Here is a 13,457-nt window from a genome sequence, read left to right as displayed (position 1 = left end):
CGTTGATTTCATTCATCTGCTTAGTGACAATCATATTAGTAGGTGCAGTAGTGTCTTTGTTAGTGAAGGCAGTCCCCAGATAAATAGTGATTGTCTTAAGATAGTCATGTACTCTGCGGATAATCATAGTTGAATAATAGAATTTGCTCTTGTAATGGACATGTTCGTTGTAAACACCATTTTTAGGTTATGTATATAAATCTGATACAGATTATTTGCTGATCACGAAAAAGGATAAAACGCTCTTAAGTGATGTGAAAGTGGAAAGAAGAAAGAGGAAACAAGAGGAACAGCTTTTTGGTGAAGAAATTGTAACAGTGCAAACCAATTATTTGCAATTTCATGTTGAAGAAATCTCATGAGGTAAAGAGAAAGTTTATCCCCGAGGAAAAGATGTGGTGGATGAAGAACATGTGAAATGCGAGTTTTGAGACAAACTGATGAAACGCTCGCTTATCAGATCTACTACAGACAGTGTCAAAGAACAATTGAAGATGCTGAATGTTGGATGTAACAAAACGATTCTCAAGGCATAGGTGACATGGTGTCAAAGTTAAGAAATGTATCAAACAAAAGGTGGAAGTGATAAAAGGTTTCATAGAGCAAACAGAGAAACAAGAAAGACAATCTACATGGCCAAAAGGGATGAGCAAAAACATGAAATATTTAGGACTAGCAAGTATGCCCGGCGTTGCCTGGGTGTTTGAAGGTGTGTGTTGAGCAAAAAGAAAAAAAATGTGTTAGTAGGCAGGCTGGATCGAACCCACGACATCAAGGTGGAAAAGAAAGTGAAAGATACCTGACATCTTACCGCTATGCCATGACGTGAGCAGAAGTGAAAGCATTCAAAGTTAGTAATGTCAATCAAAAAATTTGACTTGCAGAAATAGATAGTTAATTTACTGAGTTCACGCAGGTGCAGAAATGAACGTCTGGCTGTAGGCCAGTCAAGCTTCCCGCTTTCTGACGTATTTGTTTCCTCATGATGTTGGGGAAAAGCAGCCCCCTCCCCAAAAAAAGGGAAAACTCTGGCAGTGTCTTAATGAATAGTAATTGTTTGAGATGAAGGGTTTCCCCCCACATTGATCAAAGCTAATTGCCTTCAAGACGTTCCGGCACAAAAAGCCAAGCAGATGCCTTTTTGCTTCAATTAGTTTCACTTTATTTATACGAGAAACACAAACGAACACTGGAAACCAGTGATGTTTTTAAAACTCAATCAAAATAAATATAGAGATGATGTCCGTTTTCGAATCTGAGATATTATAATTTAGGGAGTATAGCGAAACTAAATGTAACTGATGCGAGAAGACCAACGAAAAAAGCCTTTTGTGGATATATAAAAACGCGCGCGCCCATTTTGTCTTTTATGTAATAGATAACTCAACAGATGGCAAAGACAAATACGGGTTGGAGAGAAGTATGAAATAATTTGTTGGCAAAAAATGAACAGACCACAAGAACTAAGTTTTCATGGAACCAAGAAATCTAAAAGTTGTAGAAGAAGTATTTGAAGAAGAATTAAGAAAAATTAGAGGAAGCTGTAAGATAAAGAAATGTAAGTTTGCAGAACGTTTACAAATTAGGTAATAAAAGAAGAAGAGGTTAGTAAAATTGTAAATAAGGGTCAAGAAGAAGAATTTGATATTGGTAATTACAGAAGCTTAAAATTGATGAATCAGACTCTGAAAGTGATTGGGAGAATAACTTAGCATTTGTTTTTAGTGACTGCTTTAATGTTAAAGTAGAAGTATATCAGGGTTTTGTACTGAGTCCATTGTTCTTCATTTGTCATAGAGGCATTATTCACAGAGTTTTGTATAGTTGCTGTATGCTGATAATTTAGTACTTGCCTGTAAAACAATGAAAGACTTATTAAGTTAAAAACTTGGAGGAATGCCATGAAAAATAAAAGTTTAAAAGTAAATGTTACCAAGACCAAAGTCAATGATTATAGTATTATAAATCTCTCCAAAAGAAGGAATTTCCCTCCTCAGTTTGTGGAAAGCGAATCGAGTGCAATTCAATTGTTTGCAGTACTTGTAAGCATGTGGTACACAAGAAGTGTGGATGCCTTACCTTCCCTATGATACTTAAAAACATAAAATAAGAAGGAAAGATGCATTTGGAAAGAAATGTACAAACTGCTTAAAAAAAGAATCATTTTTTTTTTCTTAAAGAAAAATTGCTGAAAGAGTTGAAGAAAACGAAACCAATATGAAAGTCTTTTCATTAAAAAATAAAAATAAAAATTTTGAGAAAATTGAACAAAAGAAAAGTGTATCATATTATACGAAAATTTAAAATTAACATCAATTTGTATATGCAAATTGATACCGATTGTGATTTTGGGTACACATTGGAAAATCAACTATACAAATGAGCAAAATTTTGTAAGGTTTCTTGGAGCTATAAGATAGATGCCTGTAAAACAATGAAAGATCTACTACTATTAGTAATACCTATAATTGTTACATTTTATAAAAAGAACCATGGATGGATCAATTAGGGTGTAAAACCCCCAGCAGGAGGAAGAAACAAGAGAAACAGCTTTTGGTTGACACCAGTTTGATCTGGACCTTTGTACATGCACATGGTATCTGTAAACAAATATATAAACGACTTGATTTTTTTTTTTTTGCCAGCAAGATTTATTTTTAATATAGAGTATGTTTTTTTTACAAATCTTTTGATAAAACTATTTGAACAAAACTTTTTAATAAACAAACGAGGGACAATTATTTTACATTTTTATAGTTATATTATTTTTTTATAGATATTTTAAATTTTAAATAAGAAAAAAAAAAACAAGTTGCTTTTGTCACCAAAAACTTGGGGAAAGGAGAAACAGGATTTTCTCTACATTAAAAAAAATAAATATTAAAATTAAGAATTTAAGATGCTGATCTTTCCTGCCAGACAGAGAAATCCTTCTAGACTGAAGTATCTGACTCTCAAAGTAATTAAATCTTCCACCACATACCGACAGACAGTAACCTCAAAGAAATAATGTTGATAAATATGCTAATAGAATTATTAAAATGGAAAAGGATGCCATATGGAATAAAAATAGTATTTCAAAGGGACATTGAACAGGTTCTAGAAGATATAAAACATATGGTCTGTTACTAAGATAATAATATATGCATAGCATTGTACTAATGAAAGTGAAGTGAGAAAGAAAGCATCATATACATTAATTTATTCATGAAGAAATACTAAAATAAAAATGAAAAAATGCATAAAAAAAAAGTAAAATTTCAGTTTTAGATTATTCCTTGCTTGTACTTACAGTGGTTATCATCTTCGTCGGATTGAACTGGCTTCCTCCTGACCTTGAATTGCATCTCAAACCATTTCAGTCCAATTTCATGGATTCTGGGCCAGGTCACAGGAAATGGTTAGAAGACAAACTACGTATAGATCATCCTTAATTGTTGGTCTTCAGCTGACCACCAACACTTGTGTGTCAATCAGGTAGAGAGGAAGGGAAAGAGGACTTCTCCTTCTGGTCACCAACGGAGATGTTGTTGAAGAAGGACAGCCTTAATTCTAGTAACTGCACCCTTCCTGTCCAAGCATATTTCCTATTGGGACCACAGAGATCAGTTGAGAATGTGGACCATGTTGCTCTTATTTGCCATCCAATCTCAGGTGCTGCGTGCTCAGTCAGCATGATAGTAGAGCTAAGATAGATAAATGAATCCACATTATCTTTTGGTGAATTCTGTCCAGTATGAGCCGCTGCTATATACCTCGGTCAATCAGTGAGGACATGATCTTTGTTTTGGAGGCATTGATGCACATCTCTAATCTGTAATTGACAGTCTGCACTTGGTTGAGCACAGCTTGCTCCTCCTCACGTCAATCCAAGCAAAATGATATCATTTGCATAGGAAAGGTTAGACACGATCAGGTTTCACCCAGCTGCAACAGCCTTATGACCTTGAAGGGCTTTGTTGAGTATATAATTGATTGCATAGTTGAAAAGAGTGGGGGAGATGGCACAGCTCTGTCAAATGCCTGACTACCTCAAACTATTCACTGCAGGCCCATACATGGGCCCTGCGCCAGTAAATAAAGGTATATAACACAAAACCATTTGAAGGAATGAACAGACTATTCTCAAGCGTACAGAACGAAACTCCAAACAAAACTGAAAAATCCTAAACACAAAATGGAAGAAGCAGACAACAACTCTAAATAACACATCATGCAGAGTTATCTCCCTTGATCATAATTAAATACACCTTTATTTTTCTTCTTTTCCCTTTTCTAAAGATACAGTCTCATAGAGCCGGTCACAAAAGGTTAGTAAGGTAGGATGGTTTTGCCCTACATCTGGGAGGACAAGTATATCGTTGTCTATTGACTGTCAATGAGATGGGGTATGTTGCATCTGTTTTGTGAGAGGAGTCGACTGGAATCTTCTCAGTCACAATAGAGAGTTGGTTGGTTGGTTGGTTGACTGCTTAGTAGTAACCTCTTCTCGCTGGTTACACTGCTAATCGTCTCACTGCTGGAGGGCTTGGTTTGTAAGGCCAGGTCGCTATTTTCCTCATCACTGTCATCTGGATGTTCAAGATTAATTTCCAGGCTGTTACCTGGATGAGAAGGGACCCTGAAGCAAGCATTGTTGTGGATCTTAACTGGGAGCCGGCAAACTTTTGAATGTACATCCACTCATCTTGTTTGGATGAAACTAAGTTCTGCTCACGTCCTTTATTTTTTGATAGGTCACTGTGAAGGTACATAATATCTCTGACATTCACCTCCATACAAGACTTACATGAACGGTTAGGAGCCTTGGATCGCACACTGTAAACATGGTTGGCCTTGCGCCTACGATGCTGCTCTTCTATAAGATCCATATCATTAGTCCTGGTGATACAAGATCTCTCTGGGGGACACTCTGAGTGATCCAAACCTACAATTCAACATGCAACATGCTACAGAGAGTGAGACTGTAGAGATCTGAGAACCAGCTGGGTCTAACTTAAGGAGCTCTCGCTAGACATCTTGGATGGCCTTTTCAGCAACATGGTTATGATTGAAGTTTTTAGAGTTATCATCTCTATTTAGATATAGCGAATAAGCAGAAACCCACCGTTTTTGAGGGATTTGAAGTTGGGGGTGGAGTCTGTCCTTACAACTGCAGGTTGATTAATGATGGGTTTGATGGTTAAAACAGGTCTTTAGAATAGCCTCTCACAATGTGTCCCTTTGCTCATTTGGAATAAGAAGTGCAACAGTATAAGAACTGATATACTCCTGTAAGACAAAAATCTGTTGTCTATTTCTTTTGATGATATCAGCAGCAAACCTAAGCCCAAATGCATTCAGGAGGTCTTCACGAGACTGAGGAATAGCTACGAGTGAGGAACTGCTTAATGAAGCGTGCTGGTGACATGGTCACTGACCTGCATGTTCAAACCAACGGAGATGTTGTTGAAGAAGGACGGCCTTAATTCTAGTAACTGTACTTGTTCATGGCTTCAGCCAGATCCAAGGTATAGAAATATCAGTTCACTACCTGCCCAACTTCCAATTAGCAATGTTGATTTACTTTGACTGTTTGGTCACTTGTCTGAGGTTGAAGTCAAAGCCAAATTTGCTAATGGTAATTACACCTAAAAAAATGGACCTGAACAGAGCTCGCCTGATGCACACACACCAAGATATAATCTATCTGATTGATCATGGGGCCCATTATTCAAATGGTAACTGATAAGATGATAATGAGGATGCTGGAAGTGGGTGTTAGTTACCATAGTTACCGCAAAATTGACTAGCCTATCACCATTGTCACATTTGTTATCAAGAGCAAAGCTACCAAAAGATCAGACGATGGTGTGCGGTTGACAGCGGATTGATTATCATGATAAAAGGTGTACTTTTCCTCTTCAGTCATATTGAGTGTCAGTGTGTATACTGAGATAGCACTAAAATTCATAAGAGAAAGTATATCAACAAACCAAACATTAATAGAAAAAATACTAAAATATCTAAAGATTTCATGACTGAATGACATTTTTAGGAAATTAATTCCTATTTCAATCATATAAATTCTTCTGAGTTGAGAACAAATGCACATTCAAGTCGGATTATTTTGTGTTCTTTCTTTCTACCACGACTACCTATTTAAGTTAAAACATATCAAAGTATTATGTACATCTATATCAAAAACACTTATAAACTTTTTTTTTTAATTTTTTTAATTTTTTATTTCCATACTTTGTGGACCAGGCACGTACGCAGACCCCACAATTTTAATGAATCATCATTATGCCAGATCAAACATACCCATTCCTGTGTCTCGATACATTTATCATTATATGTGATCAGTTTTCTATAATAGTCAACCATATAGGAGCCTATTTGTGACCAGACACACACACACGGACGTTCAGCTTTACATATATATATATATATATATATATATATATATATATATATATATATATATATATATATATACAGTGATGATCATATTTATTGGCACGGTAAAATAAAAGTTAAATTTTGTCTAATAAATTCTAAAAAAGGGATTAAATTAAAGAAAATAACAAAGTATATTATGTATTTTTAACTGGCCTTTCCGATGCAGCAATCGGATTTTAGAAAAAATAAATAACAAAGGAACAACAAACATAATTGCAAAAAACCCTTGTTCAAAATTATTGGCACGGCTTTGTTTTTCTTTTAGTATCAGTATAATATCAATCAATTTCCGGTTTACGTGCTTTCTGAACTTTTTTATAGCCATATTATGCTTGTTTAACGCTAATTCAGTGAATAATTTTTTTTCAGATAATTTTTAGATAGCGATTTATTTAAACTATTATAAGTGACTAAATTATAATTTTCAATCGCCATGGTTAAAACTAAGGAACACAGCGAAGACGTCAGGAAGCTTGTTGTAGCATGCCATACCAATGGGGAGGGCTATGATAAGATTTCAAAGAAGCTAAACCTTCCCAAATCCACTGTTAGAGCCATAATAAACAAGTTCAAATCGCAAGGCCACGTTATGAGTTTAGAGGGTAGAGGGAGAAAAAGGATTCTTTCCCCAAGAGATGAACGGAAAATTGTTCGACAAGTAAAACAAAACCCAAGGATCTCTGTTGGGGAGATTGTTGATGAACAGAGCACCTCTGGAGTGAATGTATCTCGACATACAGTTGGTAGAGTTTTGAAGAGAGCTGGTTTAAAAGCATGTCGTCCGAGAAAGACTCCCTTATTGAAGCCTATGCACCTGAAAGCAAGGCTAGCCTTTGCAAAACGTCATATTGATAAAGATGTTGCATTCTGGAAACGTATTCTATGGACTGACGAAACGAAAATAGAGTTATTTGGCCATAATAAAGTGTCTTATATTTACAGAAAATCTGGCGAAGCTTTCCTGCCTAAGAACACCATACCCACAGTGAAGCACGGTGGAGGCAGTTTGATGTTTTGGGGATCCTTTGCTGCCTCTGGACCAGGGCGACTTGTTAAGGTCACAGGTAGCATAAAAAAGGAAGATTATGTTAAAATATTGGATGAAAACCTGAAAGACTCTGCTAAAGAGCTCTCACTTGGTCGTCGTTGGTGCTTCATGCAAGATAATGACTCAAAGCATTCGGCTAAACTGACTAAGAAATGGCTTGAGGACAATCATATTAATGTTTTGGAGTGGCCATCACAAAGCCCAGACCTTAATCCAATTGAAAATTTATGGAGAACATTAAAATTGAGGGTAATGCAAAGGAAGCCTAAGAATCTTATTCAATTGGAGGATTATTGTCAGGAAGAGTGGGCTAAAATTACTACTGAAGAGTGCAACAACTTGGTTGTAAACTATGAAAAGCGACTGAGGAAGGTAATCAAGGCCAAAGGCTATACAATTGATTATTAAATAAATCGTGCCAATAATTTTGAACAAGGGTTTTTTGCAATTATGTTTGTTGTTCCTTTGTTATTTATTTTTTCTAAAATCCGATTGCTGCATCGGAAAGGCCAGTTAAAAATACATAATATACTTTGTTATTTTTTTTAATTTAATCCCTTTTTTAGAATTTATTAGACAAAATTTAATTTTTATTTTACCGTGCCAATAAATATGATCATCACTGTATATATATATATATATATATATATATATATATATATATATATATACCCGTTCACATACACTTTTTCATGATAAAGCTAGAACCCAAAATTAGATGGAATCGAGCAATTGCATCGACAACAAACAACGCCAGACCCAAAGTCGGTTTCGATGTACTGTATCTCATCAGTGACGTGCTCTGACATAGGCGCAAACCCTGGTTATTGCACGTATGAAGTGTGGAATACTGACGACCTAACCGTATGGGCTATGGTGCAATCTATTGGCTATGCCTCGATTTTAATTTATATTTTTATCTAGTTCTGCATTCTACTATGCGAAAAGTAATGCATCTTATACAACTAAGATAGTTACTGCTGGTATGCAGGCGGTAGATATATCTACGAACATTAACTGAAATTAGCCGACTCCCCCAACACGATTTCGGAACAACCTATTTGTTGAGGGACATCACGTCTCTACGAAGGATGAACCGCTTTTTTCTACATATATTAGACATTAAGAGGAGATAGATATATATAAATACCTGTTCACATACACTTTTTCATGATAAAGCTAGAACCCAGAATTAGATGAAATCGAACAATTGCAAGACCACTTTGGGTCTGGCATTGTCCGTTGTTGATGCAATCACTTGATTCCATCTAATTCTGGGTTCTAGCTTTATCATGAAAAAGTGTATATGAACAGGTATTTATATATATCTATCTCCTCTTAATGTCATATATATATATATTCTTCAGAATAAAATTATCTAACAATCAACTTGTATGGAAATCTGTGATTATAAGTTTTACAAAATATTATTGGCAATAATATTCCATAAGTACTATCCCATCTAAATAAAAATTACTCGATATACAAGATAGAGCAAATAAATCAAATTTTAGTCATTCAATAAATTTAAAAATTTATGGCGTGAAATGGTTAAATTTCAAATCCAAAGATTTGTATTATTCTATGTAAGACAAATAATATATTTGAAATATTATAACTCCTTATCCTATAGGATTTCGATGTCTACCATCTCTTCAGAGGAGAAAATATTAGCAAATATAGTATAATTATTTGCTAATATTTTCTCCTCTGAAGGAGACATCGAAATCCTATAGGGTAAGGAGTTATAATATTTCAAATGTATTCTTTGTCTTAGATAGAATAATAATAATCTTTTGATTGAAATTTAACCATTTCACGTCATAATTTTTTAAATTTATTGAATGACTAAAATTTGATGCACACACACACACACATATATATGTATATATATATGACACTATTGGTGTCATGAATGCATGCAACGAGGTGCATATTGCAGTGAGAGGAGGTGTTTGACCGGACGGGATGGTGTGAAGGAGTAGAGAGAAATGCAAAACCTTAGCTAGAAAAATAGGACCTTGAATCCAAGAATATTCTTTTTCTTCCTTCTGCATGCTGAACGAACAATTTCTGTCAATTGTCTTTTTTATTAATTTTGATTGTAAAGTCACTGGTTTTGAGTAGTGCTTCTGATGCAGGGTGCGTAAGTGTAATTTGTGGCCAAATGACAAGGGAAAGGAGGGGGCGGATATGGTAAGACCCCGGGTGACACCAGATGGCCTTGCTTGTCAAATAGAGGAAGAGAGGGCAGAAGAGGGGGTGTTGATGTCTGATTGGGACAAAGCAGAAATGTCTATGGGATTTTGTCAGAAAGAGAAAAAACAAATAATAATTGTTTTTATCTCATTTTTTATATATCTGTTAACATGAAAGGTTGTTTTTAAAACTTCTGTTGAGAGGTATGAAGAGATCCAGAGATCCTTAGCTGATTAAAGCTGACAACTTAGAATGGGGGTCAAGGGTAGAGGTCGCCGCCAAGCATTGTTCGACCTGGAATGACTAATCACCCCTAATTTGATAATAAGTGGAAACCTCAGTGCAAGTGGGGGTTGAGGTTTGGTAGAGGAAAAAAGAAAGGGTGTTTGTAACCACTCTCTGAGGGAGAGGCGGGGAAAAGGGGTTGGATTTAGAAAAAGGAATTCTAAAAAAGAGTAGAGTCGTAGCCAGCAAACTGAACAGCTGGGCTGGTCAGGTGCTCCCGATTTGGGAGCCCTCAGGGCCTGATGTTATGTTAACTAGCCTGTGTTAATGGGAAATCTGTGACTTTACTGGTCTGGTCTTACATCGTTTCACTGCTATAGTCAGTCACCTCAATTTAGACAGCAGCTGTTATGAAGTAATGAAACTAATAAATAGTTTGTTATTGTTATATAAACCGGAGTTCTGTTTGTTTGTGGTGAGGACTCTTGATTTTGCAGCAAGCTGCAAGGACCAGCGGTGTGATTTATGTACCCAGAGACTACCTACACAGCGTAGGAGATGATTCGATCGAGAGGCAAAGCCCCCCACCATGAAAACACAGTTAGATTTTTAATCAAGGGCTTATTTACCTAACATGAATAGTGATTGATTTCATTTTATCCAATTTACTTTATCTTGCTATTGTTTTGTTGTATCAGTTTGTATAACTATGTGTGCTTTTTTAAGATTGTGACATCTTTTAACTTTAATTTTTCATTTGTTTCTCTAGAAGTGGTTGCCTGCATCCTAATTTTTGGAAGAAAATCAAAGCCAAAATAAAAACTGAAAATGTTGCTGAATAACCAATTGTTTATTGTTTTAAAATGAATGATTTTTGCATTCATAAGTGTTGTTTTTAACAAAACCATGCCAAAATATTTTCATTTCATATTATGCAAACATGTATTGGAAATATCTAATCTTTTTTATCAATAAATGTATATATCTTTTTATGTAATCTATAAAGATATATATATATATATATATATATATATATATATATATATATATATATATATATAATACCTATGTATAAGCTGTAAAATTAAGTTTGCTGGATTTTTCATATTAGATTTAAATCGTGATACATCTAACAAATTGATATTTTATTTGGTCAATGTTTAATTTCTGTTTTCCATCTTGTTCTTTGCAACAAATTAATTGCATAATTAAAGTGATTTAATAAAAAAAATAAAAACCAGATAAATGACTAAAACTGCTTCTTAAATGAAACTAACAATACTCACTACAAGGTATAAGAGGGAAGACAGGGTGGCTGTCTTGCTTACTTGCTCACCTTCCCCCCTCTCTCTCTTATCCTCCTTCTCGACCATCTCTCTCTGAACTCGGCAATTGTTTGAATTCCATGATAAAACATTTCAGTCTTATTTAAACAATTTTTGCAACTTGTTAGAGGTTTTATTTGATTTTCAACATTGCCATGTGTTTGTAAATGTTAAGTTAAAAATGAGTCCACACACTCAGATGAATTGATTTCTTCTTTCTTTGGATTTCAATATAGTTTTATTTAAAAGATAAATAAAATTGTATAAAATTATCAAAATATTAATGTTTATCTCTTAAATGTAAAAGTTTTAGTCTTGTGTTTACAAGAAACTTATGAATTAAATGTTTATTGTTTAAAATTTTGGTTTCAAGCATTTCAAGTAGTGAATTTTGCAATGCAATAATGAGAGGGCAAATATAAAAATTGAAAATTCAATTAAATTGAAATTTCAATTTGAAAGCTTTTTTCACTCACTTTTCTTATTACATTAAAAATATTGCTTCGTTTGCTTCTATTCTTGGGGAAATTGATTTCCATGTTAAAATTGGAAAATAGTTCTATCTTTAATTTCAAAACTTTTTTCTTGCATGTTTTTATGCTTATAATGTTGTAGCTTTTTACAGTGTTCTAGAAGTTTTGGACAAATTTCAAGACTTTATATCTACTAAACTATATATGTTAAATGAAAGTGACATGATTTTCAAACTAATTTTATCAAATTCAACTTTAATATTAATGATTACATATATACCTTTTTATGCTTTTTATATCCTTAATAGTTTTTGAGATATTAAATATTCAAATGTCTTAACAACTTGTGAAACACCCTGTATATTAATATTGCTTTCTTAATATTTCTAAATTAATTTAATCTACAATATTTACTATTCAAATTCTGAAATTCTTATATTTGACATTTCTTTAATTAAGATTTTTGCATTTTTGTTGATGTAAATGAATAAAAGGTAAAACGAATATTTAATTTTGTTGGTTTTTTTTTTTTTTGTGTGTGAACCAGGGCAGAGTCCTGCTGCCACATCCAGGGTCTGTTAGCAGCCACCTGATTGCACCACACTCTTCAGCACATCCAGGTACATTTTAGTGTTGACTTTCAAACCAACTTCGAAGATATGAGGTGGCATGATGTAACCCTCACTTGGAACCACACCAAAGCCCATAACCATGGGCAGAAACTTCATTGAGCTGTGCCTTCAAGCATTGAACCATCTGAATTTGCATTTTGAGGGTGCTTCCTGTTGTCATAACTTGGATCAGTAGAGAGCATGAATTGTACAGTGGCGCATCTCCAATCTTGCTCGTTGGACATTGTGTCACTTTCAGACATGATAGAAGGCTCTTATCGCTCTTGAGATTTTTACACCTGGCCAACTAGTAAATGGTCTGCAACACACAAAAAAAAAAGAAAACCATTTTTCATCAAACGAAAATGGAATCATATCGTCTTTTATAGGGTGATAATTTTATTGTTCCACCTTGTAATTGCATTATTAAAAGAAATTGTAATCCAAAATTGCATTACACAATGTCTTTAAAAAATGCATCAGATTTATGTCTGATGCATTTTTCTTCTAGATTGAACATTGTTGTAACCTCAAATGATAACTGTGTAATTGATGTCATTTTGCACAAAAATCAAGGACGAAAAGAGAAAATTCCCCTTCTCGGTTTATGAAAAGGGAATCAAGTACGATTCACATATTTTAGGTGCTTATAAATATTGGACACACAAAAAATGCAGTGGGATTACTGATAGGTTGAAAGAGGATAAACAGTTTGTGTGCAGCAAATGTAAAAACTCACATGTGGACAAAGTTGGATAATGAAAATATTAAAGTTGTTAAAAAGCTTTGTTATCTTGGTGATACCATTGGAGCTAAGTAAGTGAAAGGGGATTTTGTGGGTTAAATCATGAAAAATGATTGTCGAAATTAGTAACATATCCAAGAATTATGAAAAGTGCTGAAATAAAAGTTTTTTGATTTGTGTGTTATAATGAAACAAACAGCCCAGACAAAGTCTCAAATTTATTATTTTAGAAAGAGGGGGTGTATTATGTGTGTTAAATCATAAAAAAATGATTGTCGAAATTAGTAACATATCCAAGAATTACGAAAAATTATGAAATTTGTGTTATTTGATTGGTGTGTTCATAATGAAATAGACAGCCCAGATTATGTATCAAAGTTATTATTTTAG

General features: G+C 34.2%; 1 protein-coding gene across 4 annotated transcripts in view; it reads left to right on the top strand.

Moving 5' to 3' along the window:
• The window catches only part of LOC145245989 (uncharacterized), a 325,168-nt gene extending 312,953 nt beyond the window's left edge, over positions 1-12,215 (top strand). For all 4 annotated transcript variants that reach the window (XM_080107785.1, XM_080107786.1, XM_080107788.1 and 1 more), the window contains one exon: positions 10,683-12,215. The gene's annotated coding sequence lies outside the window, so the exon portion shown is untranslated. The remainder of the gene's footprint in view (positions 1-10,682) is intronic.
• Positions 12,216-13,457: the final 1,242 nt, after the last annotated feature.

This window comes from Euprymna scolopes, chromosome 23 (assembly GCF_053919585.1).
Source record: "Euprymna scolopes isolate OS-2025 chromosome 23, ASM5391958v1, whole genome shotgun sequence".
In the NCBI taxonomy this organism is placed as follows: Eukaryota; Metazoa; Mollusca; class Cephalopoda; order Sepiida; family Sepiolidae; genus Euprymna; species Euprymna scolopes.
The sequence above is the reverse complement of the archived record's forward strand: the minus strand, read 5'-3'. Positions and strand labels throughout refer to the sequence as shown.